Genomic DNA, 21,679 nt, shown 5'->3' on the forward strand with positions numbered 1-21,679 from the left:
TCAGAATTTTCCACAGTTTCTTGTGATCCACACAGTCAAAGGCTTTGGCATAGTCAATAAAGCAGAAATAGATGTTTTTCTGGAACTCTCTTGCTTTTTCCATGATCCAGCAGATGTTGGCAATTTGATCTCTGGTTCCTCTGCCTTTTCTAAAACCAGTTTGAACATCAGGAAGTTCACAGTTCATGTATTGCTGAAGCCTGGCTTGGAGAATTTTGAGCATTACTTTACTAGCATGTGAGATGAGTGCAATTGTGTGGTAGTTTTAGCATTCTTTGGCGTTGCCTTTCTTTGGGATTGGAATGAAAACTGACCTTTTCCAGTCCTGTGGCCACTGCTGAGTTTTCCAAATTTGTTGGCATATTGAGTGCAGCACTTTCACAGCATCATCTTTTAGCATTTGAAACAGCTCCACTGGAATTCCATCACCTCCACTAGCTTTGTTCGTAGTGATGCTTTCTAAGACCCACTTGACTTCACATTCCAGGATGTCTGGCTCTAGGTGAGTAATCACATCATCATGATTATCTGGGTCGTGAAGATCTTTTTTGTGCAGTTCTTCCGTGTATTCTTGCCACCTCTTCTTAATATCTTCTGCTTCTGTTAGGTCCAGACCATTTCTGTCCTTTATCGAGCTCATCTTTGCATGAAATGTTCCCTTGGTATCTCTAATTTTCTTGAAGAGATCTCTAGTCTTTGTTATTCTGTTGTTTTCCTCTATTTCTTTGCATTCATCGCTGAAGAAGGCTTTCTTATCTCTTCTTGCTATTCTTTGGAACTCTGCATTCAGATGCTTATATCTTTCCTTTTCTCCTTGGCTTTTTGCCTCTCTCCTTTTCACAGCCATTTGTAAGGCCTCCCCAGACGGCCATTTTGCTTTTTTGCATTTCTTTTCCATGGGGATGGTCTTGATCCCTGTCTCCTGCGCAATATCACGAACCTCATTCCATAGTTCATCAGGCACTCTATCTATCAGATCTAGGCCCTTAAATCTATTTCTCACTTCCCTGTATAATCATAAGGGATTTGATTTAGGTCATACCTGAATGGTCTAGTGGTTTTCCCTACTTTCTTCAATTTAAGTCTGAATTTGGTAATAAGGAGTTCATGATCTGAGCCACAGTCAGCTCCTGGTCTTGTTTTTGTTGACAGTATACAGCTTCTCCATCTTTGGCTGCAGAAAATATAATCAATCTGATTTCGGTGTTGACCATCTGGTGATGTCCATGTGTAGAGTCTTCTCTTGTGTTCTTGGAAGAGGGTGTTTGCTATGTGCGTTTTCTTGGCCAAACTCGATTAGTCTTTGCCCTGCTTCATTCCGCATTCCAAGGCCAAATTTGCCTGTTACTCCAGGTGTTTCTTGACTTCCTACTTTTGCATTCCAGTCCCCTATAATGAAAAGGACATCTTTTTTCAGGGACCTAGAATAAAGGGTGGTGGCTATGAGAAAGAAAAAGGAAGAAGAAATACTATGAAGAGCGAATCAGCCGGACTTGATGGCTCCATGGCCAGGGACCCTGAAAAATGGGGAAGAGTTAAGATAACACAGAAATGCAGGAGCTGATCAATTGAGAACATTTTCAACCACAGACAACATTTATGTAGCAGTTTGCCTGTGCCAGACCCTGAATACCTTACGTAAGTTACATCCTCACCACAGTGATCGCTGCTTTACTGATGAGCAGCCAGGGCTTAGAAGGGTTTATTCATTTGCCTGAATTCACACAGAGAAAGGGTGGGGACGCTAGCATTTCAGCACATTAACCTGCTGCCTTGACTCCCCGCTGTGTCCCTAAGCAAAGCCATCATCCTGTCTTCCTGTTCTCGTCACTGACCCTCACATACCCCAGACCCACTCATGCATCTCAGCCCTCAGCTTACTTAAATCCAGATCAAGCCTCAACTCCTTCCAGAAACTTCCGTCACCCCCTGGAGCTTTTACAGACCTTCTTTCTTTACCACCTCCTATCGAGGTATAGTCGGAGAAGGCAACGGCACCCCACTCCAGTACTCTTGCCTGGAAAATCCCATGGACGGGGGAGCCTCGTAGGCTGCAGTCCATGGGGTCACTAAGAGTCTACATGACTGAGCGACTTCACTTTCACTTTTCAGTTTCGTGCATTGGAGAAGGAAATGGTAACCCACTCCAGTGTTCTTGCCTGGAGAATTCCAGGGACGGGGGAGCCTGGTGGGCTGCCGTCTCTGGGGTCGCATAGAGTCGGACACGACTGAAGCGACTTAGCAGCAGCAGCAGCAGCAGCATCAAGGTATAGTAGAGGTTTCCCCAGTCCTTCAGCCGTCTAGAATCCGCCTGCAGTGCAAGAGATGCTGGAGACACAGGTTCGATCCCTAGGTTGAGAAGATGCCCTGGAGAAGGAATGGCAACCCACTCCAATATTCTTGCCTGGAAAATCCCATGGATGGAGGAGCCTGACGGGCTACAGTCCATGGGGTGGCAAGAGTCAGACACCACTTAGCAGTTAAACCACTGCCACCATCGATGTACAGACAGAACCACAGACCTGAGCATCTAATTCCACACCTTTCTCTATTGATTGGGTGCCTAGGTTCCCTGGAGCTGAGCCCAAACCCCAGCTTTGCCTCTTCATGAGTTATGTAGCCCTGGGCAAGTTACTCAACTGCTGAGTCTGTTTCCTTAGCTGTCAGTTGGAGATAAAGGATTATTGTCAGAATTATATGAGAACATGCCTGGTACATTGGAGAAGGCAATGGCACCCCACTCCAGTACTCTTGCCTGGAAAATCCCATGGACAGAGGAGCCTGGCAGGCTGCAGCCCATGGGGTCGCTAGGAGTCAGACACAACTGAGTGACTTCACTTTCACTTTTCACTTTCATGCACTGGAGAAGGCAATGGCAACCCACTCCAGTGTTCTTGCCTGGAGAGTCCCAGGGATGGGGGAGCTTGGTGGGCTGCCATCTCTGGGGTGGCACAGAGTCGGACACGACTGAAGCAACTTAGCAGCAGCAGCAGCAGCATGCTTGGTACATAAAAGGCACTCAGTGACCTGTATCTATCAGTATTACCACTGTTATTCCTATTCAAAGTCCTCTGATGGGCATCACTGTGTCCAAAGCTCCATGAATATTCTTTCACTTGAACTCGGGACCATTCCAATGTCTATTTATAACTTTGATATTCACTGCAGATCCTCCTTGACTTACGATAGGGTTGCTGCTGCTATTTAATCACTAAGTCATGTCCAACTCGTTTGTGACCCCCATGGACTGTAGCCTGCCAGGATCCTCTATCCATGGGATTTCCCAGGCAAGAATATTGGAGTGGGTTGCTATTTCCTTCTCCAGGAGATTTTCCCAACCCAGGGATTGGCAGGCAAATTCTTCACCACTGAGCCACATGGGAAGCCCACCATCTCGATAAGCCCACTGTAGGTTGAAAATATCATAAACTGAAAATGTATTTAATCCACCTAACCTACCAAACTTCATGAGTTATCCTAGCCTACCTTAAACAGAACACTTCTATTACCTTGAAGTTGGGCAAAATTATCTAACACAAAGCCTGTTTGTGAATAAAGTGTTGGATATCTCTTGTAATTGGTTGACTCTTGTACTTAAAGTGAAAAATATTACGGTCATCTGGGTGCAGAATGGTGATAAGTGTGTTGACTGTTTACTCTCATGATGGGGTGGCTACCACTGCCCCAGTATCACAAGAAAGGATACAGGGTATCACTAGCTCCGGGAAAAGATCAAAATTCAAAGTACAGTTCCTACTAAATATGTATCACTTTCACACCATCATAAAGTCCTAAAATCATAAATCAAAGCCTCGTCAGTTGGGGACTGTTTATACTTATGTCTTAACATTACTACCATTTCTTTCACCATGTTTAAAACCAATGTATGGGGTGAGGGATCCTGTGTCAATGCACTGCAGACAGGGCAGCTCTAAACCAGAGTCAGGAATTCCAGAAGGAAGCCAGGCAAGGCACAGAGTGAACTGTGCTCAGCCTCCCACTGGCAGAGGAGCCGCCTTACCCGCCCAACACAGGGCAGAGATACGGGGCTCGCCCCAGCAGCATCAGGGCTCTGCCCTCTTGCGCCAATTGGCCCGAGCCCAAGTCTGCTCCAGGCTTGCTCACCCTGGCTTTGATGTCCCATCTGCTTCCTTCTGAGCCCCCCGGGTCCTCATGCTTTCCCTTCCATCACCCGGAAGGCCAGTGTCCGGGGCCCCTTGGCAACTCAGACACTCCCCAACAAGACTCCCCGGTTTCCTTCTATTTCCCTCCCACAGCCCCATCACACCCAGCTCCTACCAACTGCCCTGAGAAGATGAAGAGCCCAGGTGAGCAGTAATGCCTGATGGTTTATGAAACACTCAGAGGGTGGGGCATGGCCTTACCCCTCCTCTCCAAAATGATCAATAGGGAAAAGCAGTAAAGAGATGAATTTTTTTTTTTTCGTGGCAGAAGAATCAGTTCAGTTCAGTCACTCAGTTGTGCCCGACTCTTAGCGACCCCATGAATCACAGCATGCCAGGCCTCCCTGTCCATCACCATCTCCCGGAGTTCACTCAGACTCACGTCCATCGAGTCCATGATGCCATCCAGCCATCTCATCCTCGGTCGTCCCCTTCTCCTCCTGCCCCCAATCTCTCCCAGCATCAGAGTCTTTTCCAATGAGTCAACTCTTCTCATGAGGTGGCCAAAGTACTGGAGCTTCAGGTTTAGCATCATTCCTTCCAAAGAAATCCCAGGGTTGATCTCCTTCAGAATGGACTGGTTGGATCTCCTTGCAGTCCAAGGGACTCTCAAGAGTCTTCTCCAATACCACAGCTCAAAAGCATCAATTCTTTGGTGCTCAGCCTTCTTCACAGTCCAACTCTCACATCCATACATGACCACAGGAAAAACCATAGCCTCGACTAGACGGACCTTAGTCAGCAAAGTAATGTTTCTGCTTTTGAATATACTATCTAGGTTGGTCATAACTTTTCTTCCAAGGAGTAAGTGTCTTTTAATTTCATGGCTGCAGTCACCATCTGCAGTGATTTTGGAGCCCCAAAAAATAAAGTCTGACACTGTTTGCACTGTTTCCCCATCTATTTCCCATGAAGTGATGGGACCGGATGCCATGATCTTCGTTTTCTGAATGTTGGGCTTTAAGCCAACTTTTTCTCTCTCTTCTAGGGGCTGGTATTTCTGAGGCAGGTATTGAAAGCAAACCCTGTACCTTTGATTTTATTTTCATCCATTCATTCTTTCTTTCATTCTGACACATAGTCTGGCAAAATGTAGCAAGGGACTTCTACACGGGGCAAACATGGGGATGGACATTTTTTAAATCTTTATTTGGCTGCATCGGGTCTTCGTTGCAGCACACAGGATCATTCATTTCGAGGGCAGCAATTATGACACGCAGGATTAGTTGTCCCACGGCATTTGGGATCTTCGTTCCCCGACCAGGGATCGAATCCATGTCCCCCCATCACAAAGCAGATTCTTAACCACTGGACCACTAGGGAAGTCCTGGAGATCTTTCTAAAGGACCAAGGTGTAGTCCAGAAGTGAAGGAGCTGGACTATCAGCAGAGAGGCTACAAGGAGCACATTCAGGACATGCAGCCTGGAAGCCCTTCCTGCAGCGAGTGGGGGGCTCTGAGCCCTCAGGAGCAAGTCCCAGGATCAGCTCAGTGCATGGGAGGTGCAGCCGTCCCCGGTGGTCCCCAGCCAGCGAGACCTCGGCAGGCCTGGCTGCCAGGAGGGGGATGCAGGAGAAGAAGACAGCACGAGAACCCTGGACACACTTCCCATGGCCCTGCAGGGGGAGGCCACCCAGAGGGAAGGGAGAGGGGACCTGGCGTGGTGGCCTGGGGTGCTGTCTTTCCTCAAGCAGAGGACAGAGTGGGAGACGCCTGAGTCCCCCCACCGCCAGCGCACCTGCGTGTCGGGGCTGCTCTCATACAGAGCCCTAACTGCCGGATGGATCTGCCTCCATTCAAGTGTCGCCTGCGGTAGAGACAGCAGGGCCGTTTCTGAAACGCTGCGAGCTGCCTCTCCATCCTTGGCCCTGGCAGTTTCCTTTCTTCTTCTTTGTAGTGGGGATTCCAGGCCAAAAATACACACACTCTCTCTCTCTCTCTCACACACACACACACACATACATGAAGGGAGGGCAGCAGGAGGAGTCGAACCCCACAGTGTGGCTCGGGCTTTAAACACGCCCAGGGGGTACTTGGGGAAGTGTCACGGCTTGGCTGGGAGCACGGGTGGCACGGCCAGGCAGGGCGAAGCAGGGAACGGGAACTGAGTTTAGGACCCACAGGAAGGTCGACAGGAAAGAAAAGCCGACGCGCGGCATCTGTGCACAGAGACGGGACGTGCTTCTGCGTATCTTCGCGGCGGCCGTGGTCGCCTCTGGGCCTAGAGACCCAGCCCGCAGTCCCCTCACCGGGCACACTGACGCCAGGAGCCTTTGGCCTCCTGACCTTGGTTTCTGCTGATGCCGATGTTTGGAGAGGCTCTGCCACCCTCCCCTGACGGCACCAACATCTACACACACAGGGCCTGTCCGGTCTCCCAGGCTGGCTTTTGTCTCCAGCCACATTCTGACACCTTTCTGTCTCTCCACCCCATCACCTGTAACCATCTTCCGTGCCCCAGAATTTTCAACAATTTGAGCCAAGCCCCGTTAAGTCTTTCTTCCTTAAATGCCCTTTGATTGTTACCCAGAGGGGGAGCGTGTCTTGTTTCTCCCACTGGGAGTGACGTGACCTCCAGCTTCAGATTCAGCGCTGTTCCCTTCTCCTGTCTTCTCCTGGCCGAGGTGGCCGACACGTGGTTAGGAACAGCAGGAAGCACACAGATGCGGGGGCCGGCTCAATTTTCAGTGTCTGCCAGGGATTTGCCTGACTGGGAAAAGTCCCGGGCCCTGCAAACACCCACATACCTCTCCTTTGTACCTCTCATGAGCAAAAGTGCTTTTCCGTGAGTTTTTGTGTGTGTGGGTTTTTTTTTTTCCTGCCCAAAGCTGTTTCACAAAGGGGGCCCTTCTTTTCCAGTCTGGTTAAGTTGAAACCTCTTTGCTCGATGCCTAATCATATCCAGCGGCCCAGCGTTGTCATATTATATCAAAAGATGGTGAACGCTTTATACTCAAAAAAAACCCACAGCACATGGAGGATTAGACCAGAAGAATTTAACTTACTTAACTGCGATAAAGTCTGGTTAGGGAGATTATAGCTGTTTACCCGAGAAGTAAATATCCCTGAGCTCTGACTAGGCCTGGAGGAAGCGGGAGGCCCTGTCTGGTAATTTTATCATCTTTCAGGAAGAAAAAGAAAAGAAGAAAAGGGAGAAAGAATGATGAGAGGTGATAATCCTGAAGTCAAGATCACTCTTGTGTTACAGCACATGCCAGAAATAAAAGATAACTGCGCTGGCAACTACACTGAGACATGGCCTGCTCAAACGGGAGGGCCACCCGCCCGCTGTCCCGGAGACTGGGGGGAGTCGAGGGGCAGCCCGAGGGGGACCCAGAGATGACTGTTGCAGGCAGAGAAAAATGGGGGCGGGGGGAGGCTCCAGGAAGAGAGATGGGCAACCCAGAAAGGCTGTCTTGCCTCCTCTCTTGCAGAACAAATACACTCTAGGACTCAAGTCATCTCACACCCAGAGCAAGATTCTAAACCATCAAGTGGAAGGATTCTCAGCTGTGGGCAAGATGGCAGGAGGGAGGGGAGAGCATACCGCCCAGGAAGGGGATGGCAGAGAAGAGGAATGCGCAAAACATGCTATATGACTCAATTCAAAATGTTTTTAAAATAGGGACTTCCCTGGTGGTCCAGTGGTTAAGAATCTGCCTTCCAATGCAGGGCATGGAGGTTCAATCCCTGGTCAGGGAACTAAGATTCTGCATGTCTTAGAGCAACTAAGGCCACATGCCACAGCTAGAGAGTCCATGTACCACAATGAAAGATCCAGCATGATGCAACTAAAGACCCGATGCTGCCAGATAAATAAACATTTTTTAAATGGTCAAAATATTAAAAGAAAAAAAGCAATATGTAACTACTCTTTAAAAAAAATTATTTAAATAAGAATTACTTTTGCAATGTAAATTGCAGCAAGTAATGCGCCATGAAACATCCTTAGAGGAAATGGTTAGAAATTGCTTTTTTTTTCCCCCCCAAAAAAAGAAATGATTAAAAAACACTGGCTCTGGTTCATCAGCTCCATTTCACAGGCCAATAAGTTGAAGCCCAGACAAATTAAATGACTTACCCAAGATCACACAACCGGTTCCAAGCTCAGCCAGGAAAAAGAACAAAATCAGAAAAATCTATGTTCTAGGAGAGTGGTTCTTGTCTCACCATGGGGCTCCTGATGAGCAAAAAGGCGTCAGCCCCAGAGCATCACTCCTGGAGGGAGCCCGTGGTGGTGGTCACTTGAATGGTGTCCTCAGCATAAACCAAGGCCAGAGTCCTCCTGGGAAGAAAGGAAGGAATCTTTATTGGGAGGTGTCATGATGTCATGGAAAAGCACGGGCTTCTGACATCAGGATGTGGTTGACAGTTCCTCAGCATACTAGCTGGATGGCTGTAAGAGATGACTTTGCCTGTCTGTGCCTGTACGTCCTCCTCTGTCAAATGGGGTCTCCCCTGACCTGACTGCCTCCCACAACTGTTGTGAGAACAAATGCCATCATGTAACTAAATGCTTGGTAATTAGATGACACTCAGCTATTGTCCGTTTCTCCATCATCATTTCCGAGTCCTTAGAATTAAAGAATTAAGAAGGAGACATGCATCCGGGGTTACCTTGTGCTCACTCATGCAAACTGAGGGCCAGTCCGTCCCCATCAGCATGCCTCATGAGGGCAGTGATGGCCAAGAGCCTGCTGCCAAGCTCTGAGCCAGATGGCTTGTGGGGAGCGCTGGCTTGTCCCCTGACCAGGTACATAGGATTCAGGCAAGCTGCTTCCAGGCTCTGGGAGCCTTCTTTTCACCCAATCAAGAAAAAGAAAAGAAAAAAAAAAAAAAAGAAAGAAAACTCTTGGGCCATGTTGATTGTAGGACTTCCTAAAGTTCTTTTAGCAAATGCTTTTGGTGCTGGCAGCCTGGAGTGATTCCAAAAGTGGATATGGAGAACAGCAGGGGACTGAGAATGGGGGCTTCTGAAGAACAACTGAGAAACATCAGGGATGTTCAACCAGGAAAAGAGATGCTGGGAGAGGGGGCAGGGCTGTGACAGTCCTACCTGGTCGACGCCCGTTTGCATCCCATCATGTTAGTAACAACGACTTTTTTTTTTTTGAGGTATAGTTGATTTACAGTGTTGTGCCAATCTCTGCTGTACACCAAAATGACTCTTATTTATACACATATATACATTCTTTTTTTGTATTCTTTTCCATTATGGTTTATCCCAGGTGAAAAAAGGAGTACAGACTAAGGGTCCAGGCTCTGCCATTTGCTGTATGATTTTGGAGAAATTAAACTCTTTGATTTTCAATTTCTTCTTCAATAAGTTATGGTTAAGAATACCTTTCAAACAAGGCTGTGGTCAGGGTTCAGAAAGTGCATATCAGATGGCACTAGCGGTAAAGAACCTGCCTGTCAATGCAGGAAACATAAGAGATGGGGGTTCGATCTCTGGGTCAGGAAGATCCTCTGAAGGAGGGCATGGCACCCCACTCCAGTATTCTTGCCTGGAGAATCCCCATGGACAGAGGAGCCTGGCAAGCTACAGTCCATGGGGTGGAAGAGTCAGACACGACTGAAGTGATGCACAGTCATTCATTAAGTGTTAAGGAGAAAATAACAATGACTTAGCTTTCACTGGGTCACTCAGGATGTCCATCCCCCTGCAATTAACCCGGCGTTTCCAGAATCCCTTGGAGGGCCTCATTTATGCCCAAGACACACACGGTCGGTTTGCTTGTCACCCGCCATGTGGCTCCCCTTGGCCTGCTCCAAGTCCTCTGTCAGGACACTGCTGTCCCTGCCACCAGAGAGGCGCTGGAGGCTCCCAAGCCAAGGGACTGCAGGGATGCACCACGGGGTGGAGGAGCAGGGCATTCTCCCCATCATGGGATTGACTGTGAAGACCCAGTCCCAAAGCTGGTTCCCTGGTAACCACCATGTATTAGTTTATAGCGTTTATTTATAGCATTTCCATGCCTATATGCTCTCTATAGTTCACTGAAAGAAGTCCAGTGGGGCTGAGTAGAGCCCAAAGCCGACTGTGAACTGTACCCCAGGCCATGCTCAGAAGCGCTCCCACCCCACTGCAACCTAAGCTTGGTTATCAGGCCGCTGTTTGTGCCTGGTTCCTTCTTCCTCCAAGACAAGCTCCTTCCCCGGAGACTCTTCAATCCCTCCTGCATTGAACAGGTCCACCCCGAGTTTCACCAGGCCTGCTCAGACATGCCTGACCAGCCTGGGTTCTCACCGCAACTCCCTCCAGGCTCCCCGAGGGCCAACCTGCTGGTGGGAGAGGCACTGCGCTGATGCCTTCCAGAATCAACACCAGTGAGAGTAGCTCCAAGGAGACAGAATTGTTTTCCTCATTTGTTGAGCTCCAAATCGAATGGATCTGCCTGTAGGTGGAATGAAAAGTCTCAGGTGACCATGAGTGTCCTGGATCATGAACTGTTTAAGTCAGATGGTGCTCTATCAGGGATGTCATTAAAAGATGCCTAGAGTGTCAGACATCACCCTAGAAATCTGTGCATCTGTCGTCTTTCACAGGGCAAGTCTCGCTGGGAAAGCACTTCTTGAATGCCCCAGAGAATAGATCTCAGGCTTAGAAACTGGTTTCATTGCTCCGGGAGAATAATCACTCCCCATTCCTCTTCGGAATCTAGTTTGGACAATTCAGACCCTCCTGTTTGCGCATGGAAGAGCATTGTACAGTAGCCAGAACCTTCTGCAACTTCTACAGTAGCCAAGGGCACTGCATGTGATTGGGACCAAGGACAACCCTCTGGGGATCATCACACTTTGGGGGATCAAGTTTTCCCCGGAGAAGAGATCATCTGAGGAGGAGGGCATGAAGCAGAGGCACATTCATATTTTCAGCTTACAGTAGTAAAAATAAACACTGGGTTTAAGTCAAAAGACTGGAGATTGAGCTGCATTGCTATCAAACATGCAAACTGGGACTCCAGGCAAGTCATGGAAATTCAGAGCCTCCATTTGCTCTACTATAAAATAGGCCTAATAACAGGCCTAATAACATCGTAAGGCTAATGCAAGAGAGGCAGAAGACACGGGTTTGAACGCTGGGTTGAGAAGATCCCCTGGGGAAGGAAATGGCAACCCACTCCAGTATTCTTGCTGGGAAAATCCCATGGATAGAGGAGCCTGGTGGGCTACAAGTCCATAGGGTCGCAAAGAGTCAGTCATGACTGAGCAACTGGGCATGCATGCATGCATAAGGCTAATCTAAGGAATTAAGATAATCGTGTAGACTATGTTCTGAGCTACAGTTGGCTTTCCCAAAGCTGAGTTCTCCTCTGTGTCTTATTCAGCCCTCCACGTAATAGGGACAACCAAATCTGACTCCATATTGGATCTGTTTCTTTTGCTTTCACCTTTCCATTCTATTCTACAATAAGGTTACCCTATAGCCTGAAATCCATAGGATAGCCATTCTCAAGGCTCTGACTTTTAAAGGTATAACATTTTCCCATGCATATAGAGATAAAATTTTGCAGAACAGAGAACAATATTTGTCTTATTGGAAATTTACAGGAGCATCGCAACCTGACCGATGTAGACAGCTGAGAGAACAAACGATTCTGATGCCAGCTGGCAACAACCAGCCACATACCCTTCCCTCTTAGTAAAAGAAGCCTGAATTTGAACTCAGGAAAGGTAGTTCTTTGGGACACTAGTTCATCATCTTCTTGATCTGCTGGACTTTCAAATAAATGAAAGACTTCACCTTTCCTCACCCCAACAATTCAACTCTTGATTTATGTGCCTATCATTTAGCAAGGAGTATGGAGCTTGGGCTTGTTAACACTCACCCCCATTGTCTGCAGCAGCACCTGATATGCCTCGCCAGAGTTCAACAAATGTCCGCTGAATGAATTAATGTTTCTCCAGAGAAGAACCATCTCTAGAAGAGTACCAATAGATCCATGGTCTAGGGAAGCTAAATCTTCCTTTAACTTAGGCAAGATTCGTGGTGTAGCCAGAGCACGCTGCCAGGGTGATTCAGAGGTGGGGAGCCCTGCTGTGTGGCTGCGCCCAATCCCAGGAGCCTTGGCAGCTGGTGGAGTGAACTCTCTAGAATTCACACTCTAGAATGAAGTTTGCCCACAGAATGCTCGCAGTAGAAAGTGGCAGAGCCCCATCAAGGAACAGCTGCTTCCCTGAACATCCACCTTGCTCAGCAGCCTTACCGACAGCATCTCAGCAGGCAGGCTTCAAGCTCAACACTGCAGTCACCAAGCGCCATATGTGTGCATCTCTGGGGCGCTCACACGTGATGGCAAACGGGAAGTCACTTACCCAAAGGTTTATGCAAAACCACGTCCTCTCATGAGACCGCCCAACCCACTCTGTCACTGCGTGGAGACCCTTCACTCAGGCCTAGGCACCAGGGAAGCACCCACCCACTCCTTCATCCAACAAGCGCTGAAGGAGACTCTAACCCAGGAAAACAAATGCCCTGCCTCAGGGAGCATTCCTGTCTCTTCAGGCGGCAGACATTATGTGATAACCAGACAAACAAATATGTAAGTGCACACTGTGATCCTTGCTCTGAAGAAAAGCTACGGGGGATGCTGGGGACCTCCAAGAGGCCACCGTCAGAACAGCCTTCTCTGAAGAAGCAACATGGAACTCAGCCTTCAGGTTGAAGAGTAGAGTCAAGCTCTTGAACAGCAGGAACGGCGTTTGCAAGAGGGGAATGTGCCTGAGACAGTCCAAGAGTTGCCAGAAAGGGTGTGTGGCTGAGAATAGACTTCCAGTGGTCCAGAGGTCCGTGTCACAGGTTTAATCTACCTTATCCTAAATGCAGGGGATGACCAGTAAAGAATCTTCTGTGAAGACTAGTGAGATGAGATTTGGGGCTTTAAAAAGATCAGCCCTGGGACTTCCCTGATTTTCTGGTGGCTAAGGCTCCAGGCTCCCAATGCAGGGGGCCCAGGTTCAATCCTGGGTCAGGGAAGTAGACCCTACGTGCCACAGCTAAGACCCAGCACAGGCAAATAAATAAATATTAAAGAAAAAAAACAACAATAACAGCCCCAAAGAAGAGGGTGGAAGGAACTCAAGAGTGGAAGCAGTTAAAATGCTATGTCGGTGGGCAGGGGGAAGAGGGCACAGTGCTGATCTGCACAAAAGTAGGGAGGCAGGCTAGAGGGACTGGCCAGTGTTGATTCTGTTCAAGGTGCCTCCTCTAGGAAAAGGTGAAAGAACAAGGGGAAAACAACCCTGTGTTCTCAGGGAAAATTATAAGAATACATTTAAAGCAATCCTAAAGTCTTAGAGTCTGAAGACATATAATTAGAGTCAAAAGATAGATCGGCAGCCCACATCGTTCACAGAGCCTCGGGCTAGTACTTAGAGAAAAAAAGGATGGCAGGAAACACACCAGTATGTTAACAGCAGTTATCTCAGATCGTGGCGGCTTTTTTCCTTCCATCTTCATGGGTTTCTGTTTTCCAGGTTGTCTATAATCATGTATGTGTTTCTTCTAAAATTGGGAAGAAATCCATAGATTAATTGAAAAAATAATAATGTCTTCTTCTCACTTCCTGGGTGTGTCTCCGGGAAGGAATTGAAGGTGTTTGGTGGGTTTCATCTTCCCAGCGGGACACTTATCCTTCCTACCGAATAAAGAGGGAGAGGCAGTCTCACTCCTAGATCCTCAGATCCTAGTCCTAGATCCTCAGAACAAATGCACACACACTTGCGGTTGCTTCCTTCAACTGCCCTTATGATACGTAGGGTTTTTGTCCGCAGCTGAACCCCTACCATCACCTCTAGGCCCCTGCCTCCCAGAAGGGCTCCCCTCCAAACTGACCACTCTACAAGCTACTGCCACCTGGACCAGAGATGCACACAGGACTCTATGCCAACTGGATTTTCTCTCCAGAATTTGGAACTGAGACAGTGAGACTCAGTGAAGACAGATGATGGACAAAACCGTGGTTGTGTAGCATCAGGACAAAGTTGATACAAGTGGTCCTCCTCTCAGGGCACAGCCAAAGCCAAGAAGAAGTACAGACCAAGACACTCCCCAGGGAGAACCCCCACCTCCGCCCCGCAGAGGGACGGCAACAAACACAGAAGCGAACCAGAGACTGCACGGTTCCATGGAAGGCGGAAGAAAGAAGCTGCTTCTGCCTGCTGCCCACCTCGTTCCCCAGAGAGCCTGTCTCCCCTCAGCTGTCTGAGAGGGGAGCTGTGGTGCTCCTTCAATAGATCCTGTTTACTTGAATTCTCTCAAGGGGTTTCTCTTCCTCATAAAGCCAAAGAGCTTCGACTAAGAAACTCTCCTCCTATTCAGCCAGCAGCCCGGCTTCTCCTCGCCTACCAGCAGATTAGCCATCCCACCCAGGCCTAAGTCACTGTGACATGGGGAAGGCCATGTGCTTCCCTCCAACCAGGCCCCGCCACCCAACCCAGTCAGGCCACACTCACACTCCAAGCCAAGCCAGCGCCCTCATCCTCAAAGCTGAACGAGCCAAGAGTGGGCTGCAGCTCCCCTCAAAGGCCGTCCTGCGGCTCTACCAAGAAGAACTTCGTGCCCTGTGGCCTTGTGACCTCCCCCCAAGGCAGGGTTTTGCCCCTTGGGGAGAAGCCCTCCCCCCATATAAGGGCTGAGGGCCCAGCAGCGCCTGCCTTAAGCCAGAGAAGGCAGGGAGTTTGACAGCTCCAAGGTAAAGCCTCTTTTTATTAAGACAACACAGCAAACTTTTTTTAACCACAGCTGACATCACTCTAATAAATCACCATCATGTCTTGTGGGATAGAAAAAGCCAAAACACTGTCACATTTGATTTTGCTGGCTACTCTCGCCTCGAGAACAAACCATGTGTTTTTAATCAACAATACTTTGTTTTGCATTTCTCAGACCCCAATACTCTTTAAATAGTTGCTTTGACCAGAGGGCTATTTTAAACCCAGGGCCAGCTTCTTTGCAGAGGACATTAAGAAACAGAACACCATGTTACCCAGTCCCCAAGCTTATCCAGGGCACTTTCTCTGCCGGGATGATAATGTATTAGGAGGCTGTCTCTGTCTGTCTCAGAGGGGGCTTTCCTTGTCCCTCTTTGGGAATTTAATTAGATGTCTTCCCAGAAAGTTGGAGGGTTTGTTTTTTTTTTTTTTTTGGTTTCACTAACAGGCAACCCAACTGGGTTATGGGAAAACGGCAAATTCCCAGCCAAAGGAAACATAGAAAGTCACATCTGGGACCAGGATTCCAGAGCAGTGAAAGAGGAGGTGGCAGAGGAAGGGGACTGTTGGAGGGGAAATGAGCAATGAAATAAGGTTTCTGGAATGGCACATGTCAATTTCTGTCCAGGCTTCTTGTGGGCTGATGGGCTTGGACAAAGCCAGTGAAGCCTACTTGGATTCATCCTTTGCATCTTGGGGAATGGGTACCACCTTCAGGCAAGAATAAGCTGTGTACAGAAATCTCTCACTAAAGCGGCTACTCCCCTGACTGCCCAGTACACCAGGATATCAGAAGTGATTTGCAGCTGGGTTCATCCTGTCCTGACATAGGTCTGCAACAACACCTGGCTTTAGAAAGATGATAGAAGGCAACTGAGGGAGAAGACCTTAACCTCAACTAGAGAACACTCTACACTATCTATGGAACAGTTTGACTGAAGCCCAGTGGAACAGCCCAGCCGAAAATATAAACATGGCTTCCGTGTGGTTCTGGTGTCAACTACTGTCCCTCAGCTGTCTGGCAAAATTCTTGTCCTTGATTGACTAGTGAAATCCTCCAACACAGGTCAGCTCAAGGCTCGCTTCTTCCCTGGAGGTCCTAATGGTTCACCCTCTGCTGATCAGATGGTGCATGCCACCCAGGGCGGCCCCAGGCTCATACACCCAGGCCCAGACCTCTGCATGTCACACCCACCCCTTCCTGGGTCTGAGCCAACAGTCTTAGAAAACTCACTCTCAGTTGTTCAAAGTTCACTCTTTCATGGAGCCTTCAGCAACTATACGCTCTGGTTATTCGTTTTTCTGTGTATTATTCCACGAAACCACAGAATGTGTAAGCATGATGCTAACCCATGGAAAACCTCCTCTGTCAATGTTCTCTGCAAAATTGCCTGTCCCCACATTCCCCAAACACCTGTAGCCATGATGGGAAAGGCAGTAGTTGACATGCACGCCTGTAATTGAGAGGGGGTGATCTTCCAGGCTGAGTGCCAAAGAATTGATGCTTTTGAACTGTGGTGTTGGAGAAGACTCTTGAGAGTCCCTTGGACTGCAAGGAGATCCAACCAGTCCATTCTGAAGGAGATCAACCCTGGGATTTCTTTGGAAGGAATGATGCTAAAGCTGAAACTCCAGTACTTTGGCCACCTCATGAGAAGAGTTGACTCATTGGAAAAGACTTTGATGCTGGGAGGGGTTGGGGGCACGAGGAGAAGGGAACGACAGAGGATGAGATGGCTGGATGGCATCACCGACTCGATGGACGTGAATCTGAGTGAACTCCGGGAGTTGACGATGGACAGGGAGGCCTGGCATGCTGCGATTCATGGGGTCGCAAAGAGTCAGACACGACTGAGCGACTGAACTGAACTGATCTTCCAGGCTAAATGCTATCAGTAAGGACCTCTCCCATGACTCAGAAGCCTTTGTACCATAGTCAGATCTGTCTCCCTCTCACAGATAAGCTAGTGTTAGTAGCTATTGACTTGCAGGCTCACTGGGATTTGCTGTTATCATAGTCACCTCTAGATTTCATTTGGTCACATAAGGGTCTCGGGGCTGACTATTTACAAGTCCAGGTTAGGGATTACTTTCCAGTTACTCCCCTGGTGGCTCAGACAGTAAAGCGTCTGTCTACAATGCAGGAGACCCAAGTTCGAGCCCTGGGTTAGGAAGATCCGCTGGAGAAGGAAATGGCAACCCACTTTCCAGTACTATTGCCTGGAAAATCCCACGGACAGAGGAGCCTGGGAGGCTACAGTCTATGGGGTCACAAAGAGTCGGACACGACTGAGCGACTTCACTTTCACTGTCCAGTTAGGTGTTACAAATAGAGATTTAATTCATGGCCTGGCACCTTAATGTTCTACAGCAAATGTTTTCATTCATTTAGCTATCTTCACAGGATAAAGTAGGAAACCTGGAAAGATAATGAAATATTGGAAATCTTCTGGTTGCTATTTACGTGGGTATTCAAGAACAGATTCAGAAGGAGGCGTTCATGTGCATGTGTGTATATGTGTGTGTCTCTGTGCGTGTTTGGTGGGTTAAATTAAAGATTGGTACCTGGCAGGAACACACTCAAGCAAGCCTCTGGAGTTGCCTCGCAGATTTCTTCCTGTGTTCACCTCCACCTGCTTTCCAGGCCAGCCATCCCTGACCATGGCCAGATGAACAGAGATATCAGGATTAAGAAAAGATAGATCCTTGCTCGCCAAAGTGTGGCCCATGCACGGATTGCCATGCTCGTTAGAAATGTTCAAGTTCCATTGTCCCACACAGATGGACTCAGAATCTGCATTTTAATAACATTCCCTGGGAGATTTGTATGAAACATTAAATCTGAGAAGCACTGGTATTTCTTAACCCTGACTATACATAAGAACTACCTGGCTTTTGATACTAAGATCTGACTCTAAACTAGAGGTCCTAAACCCCAGTCCCTGAACCAGTACCGGTCTGAAGCCTGTTTGGAACTGGGCTGCACAGCAGGACATGAGCCTCCAGCCAATGAGCTAAGCTTCATCCACGACTCCCTATCATTCGCATTACTGCCTGAACCATTCTTGCTCCTCCCACGTCTGCAGGAAAAATTGTCTTCCACGAAACTGGTCCCTGGTGCCAACAAGTTTGGGGACCACTGCTCTAGACCGATGAAATCAGAGTTTCTAGACGTGGGGCCCAGGCTTTGGCATTGTAACCATTCCAAGTAACTTCAGCGTACAGACCAGATGGAGACCACTGGTCCAAGAGTGATCATGTCCTGTGTCTCACACGGCTGACATCACAGCCAGCTTTTGAACCATAGCCTGAGATCCAAGCACCACGCAGGCCGCCTATCCATGGTAGGGATGTCTGCTCATCTGAGGACAGAGACAAGCAGGGAAGAACAGCCGTGAAGCTCCAGGAAGCCCAGGCCTAAAGGATGCATTGTTTCTCCCCCAGACAAGCCAAGGAGGCTAGGGCAGGAGGATCAGACTGGAGAACACAGTTACTGCACCACGGAGACCCACAGGTCACACTGGCTGTGACCTCCCTGGAAAGGGCAGGTGCAGCTGCCCACAGATCAGGAGCCACCCCCCACCCCGCCCCCTACCCAGAGGGAAGCCCCAGCAGCTCCTGTCTTGGTGGCCCCAGAAAAGCCAGGCCAGAGGGTGGAGGATTTCAGCCAGATTTAATGGAAGCTTTACAAACAAAATATGCTTATTAGTAAATAATAATTATAGGGGAGCAGGTGCCCCGGGGGGAGCAGCTAACGTGGGATTCCACTGTCAAATGCCTTCCATGAACAAGCCCTGTCTGAAATTAAAACATCCCTGCTGTCAACACTAGTGTTTAAAGAGACCCGGCTTTCTGTACTGGAAGCCACAATTCTAATGCCAGCAGTTCATGGAAGGCTTCCTCGTTTATAGGGAACTCTCACACTACTAACGCTTTTAAGCCTCACGACAAGCCTGGGAGTCAAGAACTTCTCATTACCCCATTTTATAGATGAGGAAACAAGCATTAAACCTGGGTATTAGAGGGGGCAGGCCCAGATCACTCAGCTAGTGATCAGGGAGCTAGGCCTTGGGGTACAAGGCTAGTGCCCACTGCCCTGCCCTACAGCTGCCTTCCAAAGTGCACTGGTGTCGTTTGGTCAGAACTCTAATCCCACTGGAAAACTTGTCCTCTTTCACTTCCAGAATTTCCTTTGCTGCTGGGCACCAGAGCCTTTGGGGCCCTACCCTTCTATGTCCTGTGTGCCAGCTGACCTCTAGGGAGACACGTTTGTGATACCCAGGTGGGCCCCTCTCTGAGACCTAAGGCAGGGATGAGCTGGAGTTTGCCAGCCAACAGGAGAGCGGAGGGCTGTAAAACTGGAAGAAGTTATTCACAGGTGCACATACACACACACACACACACAGAGTTTCTCAACTGTAGGACATATTCAGGGTCCTGTTTCCAGTCACCTCAAAATTCCAGGTGGAAGTCACGAGCCAAAGAAATCGTGAACCCTCCCAATATGGCGACCAAGTCATAAACGTCATCACCAACTTGCAGAAGATTGAAAAATCCAGGAACAAATCAGCCTGGTGAAGACAGTGAATTGTGGAGCCATCTCAGAGAAGAGTCAGGAAAGCCAGCGACTTTAAATCCCTTCAAGTTTCTTAATCGAGTTACACTATTATTTGAAATTGGCAGAACACCAATGGATTTAGTCCAAAGACATAATATATGACTTTTTTTTTCTGGTTTTCTTTTTTAAGGGCATTAGGGTTTTAGTTCCTTTTTTCCTTCTTCTTGAGGGTTTTTTTTTTTTTTGGCAATATGTCGCTTTCTTTTCTCAAATCCATTTCCATCCAACATGCAGAAAATGGAGGCATTCCAGGGAGCCCTACACCTCCCTTCTCCTTGCACCCCTCAAAGAGTAGGCTCCTCCGTTAAACCGGCCTGCAGCCACAGGCAAGAGCATAGGATTTTGTGCAAATGGTTCTGCTGTTCCCTTGCAGCAACAGAGGGTGGGGGAGCCCTCATCACAGAATCACCCCCGAGATTTTGGAGGAACCTTCCCCTTCAGAGGCCTCCTCCTCTCCCTCCATCCCGGGGGCTCCACTCACAAAGGCTACAACCCCAGGCCTCCCTTTGTGTGGCCTCCCGGCCTGCCCCAGGCCTCAGCCTCCCTTCCTGGGGAGCGCCCTGAGAGGCTGTCCAGGGCGCTGGGAGTTGCTTGCTCCTGCAACTCCCCTCCCACAGGCCCTGAGAAACCCCGGAGATCAAAGAGCTCAGCAGCAGACCAGGTGTCCAGCCTCTTCCACAGGCCACGATTAATCAAACTCCTGACTCACAGGGAGATCAAACCCGGCCCCCCGCCAGCTGTTGGTTAAAGCTGGCCTTCAAGTTGCCCTCATTAAATTTCCTCTCCCTCTCCCTGCTGACTCCTGCCCCGTGACCGCCTCTCTTGGATCTTTCTCTCAGCGCCTGTTTCCTCTCCCTCCTCCCACCAGCCTCTCAGTCTCCGATTCCACCCACTCCCTCCTGCTCCCCCAGCCACCACCCCTCTCGCTGACACCCCAGCTGCTCTGTTCTCTTGGTCCAACTCCTTCAAAAAGCCATGGTCCCCAGACTCCCTCGCCTAGACCCTCTCTCCTGGACCCTCCTGCTCAGACCCTGAAAGTTCCAAGAGGAAGTTATCAGGGGCGTCTGCTGTGGCTCAGAGAGCGGGTTTCCCCAGCTCTCAAGGCCAAGGGTGAGTTCACCCATGCAGAACTGAATGCTTACCTGATCCTCTCTGCAGCAGACACAGGCCTCTTCAGCACCACACACACACAGACCCATGGAAACAAACGTGTGCATATACACACACACTCACACACCCCCCACACACACACAGGCACACAGACCCACAGAAACACACGTGTACATATACACACAGACACACTCACATATAGCCATAGACACATACAGACACCCACACACACACTCTGCTGCTGCTGCTGCTGAGTCGCTTCAGTCATGTCCAACTCTGTGCGACCCCACAGATGGCAGCCCACCAGGCTCCCTGTCCCTGGGATTCTCCAGGCAAGAACACTGGAGTGGGTTGCCATTTCCTTCTCCAATGCATGAAAGTGAAAAGTGAAAGGGAAGTTGCTCAGTCGGGTCTGACTCTTAGCGACCCCATGGACTGCAGCCTACCGGGCTCCTCCTCCCATGGGATTTTCCAGGCAAGAGTACTGGAGTGGCAATCCCATGGGTGGAGGAGCCCGGTAGGCTGCAGTGCCTGGGGTCGTGAAGAGTCGGACCCGACTGAGCAACTTCACTTTCACACACACACACAGGCACACACAAACACGGACCCACAGAAACACATACGTACAAATAGACAGACACACTCACAGAGACCCATAGACACGCAGACACCCACACACACAGGCACGCAGACACCCACACACACACAGACCCACAGAAACACATGTGCACATATGCACGCTGATACACACATACCCATAGACACAGACACCCCCCCGCACATACACAGACACACAGACACACATGCATACACATATACATATATATATACATACACAGATATACACACACACACATATGTACTCACACACACATATGCACTCATACACAGACATATACAAATACAAGCACATATACATATGCACACGTACATAACATATATATGTGTCTACACGTGTACACATACATAACTGCACACGTGCATACCTATGCATGTACAGATACACGCATAGTTACTACATGTGTATGCATATACATGCTTACACACATACA

The sequence above is a fragment of the Ovis canadensis genome, chromosome 26, assembly GCF_042477335.2.
Source record: "Ovis canadensis isolate MfBH-ARS-UI-01 breed Bighorn chromosome 26, ARS-UI_OviCan_v2, whole genome shotgun sequence".
NCBI lineage: Eukaryota > Metazoa > Chordata > Mammalia > Artiodactyla > Bovidae > Ovis > Ovis canadensis.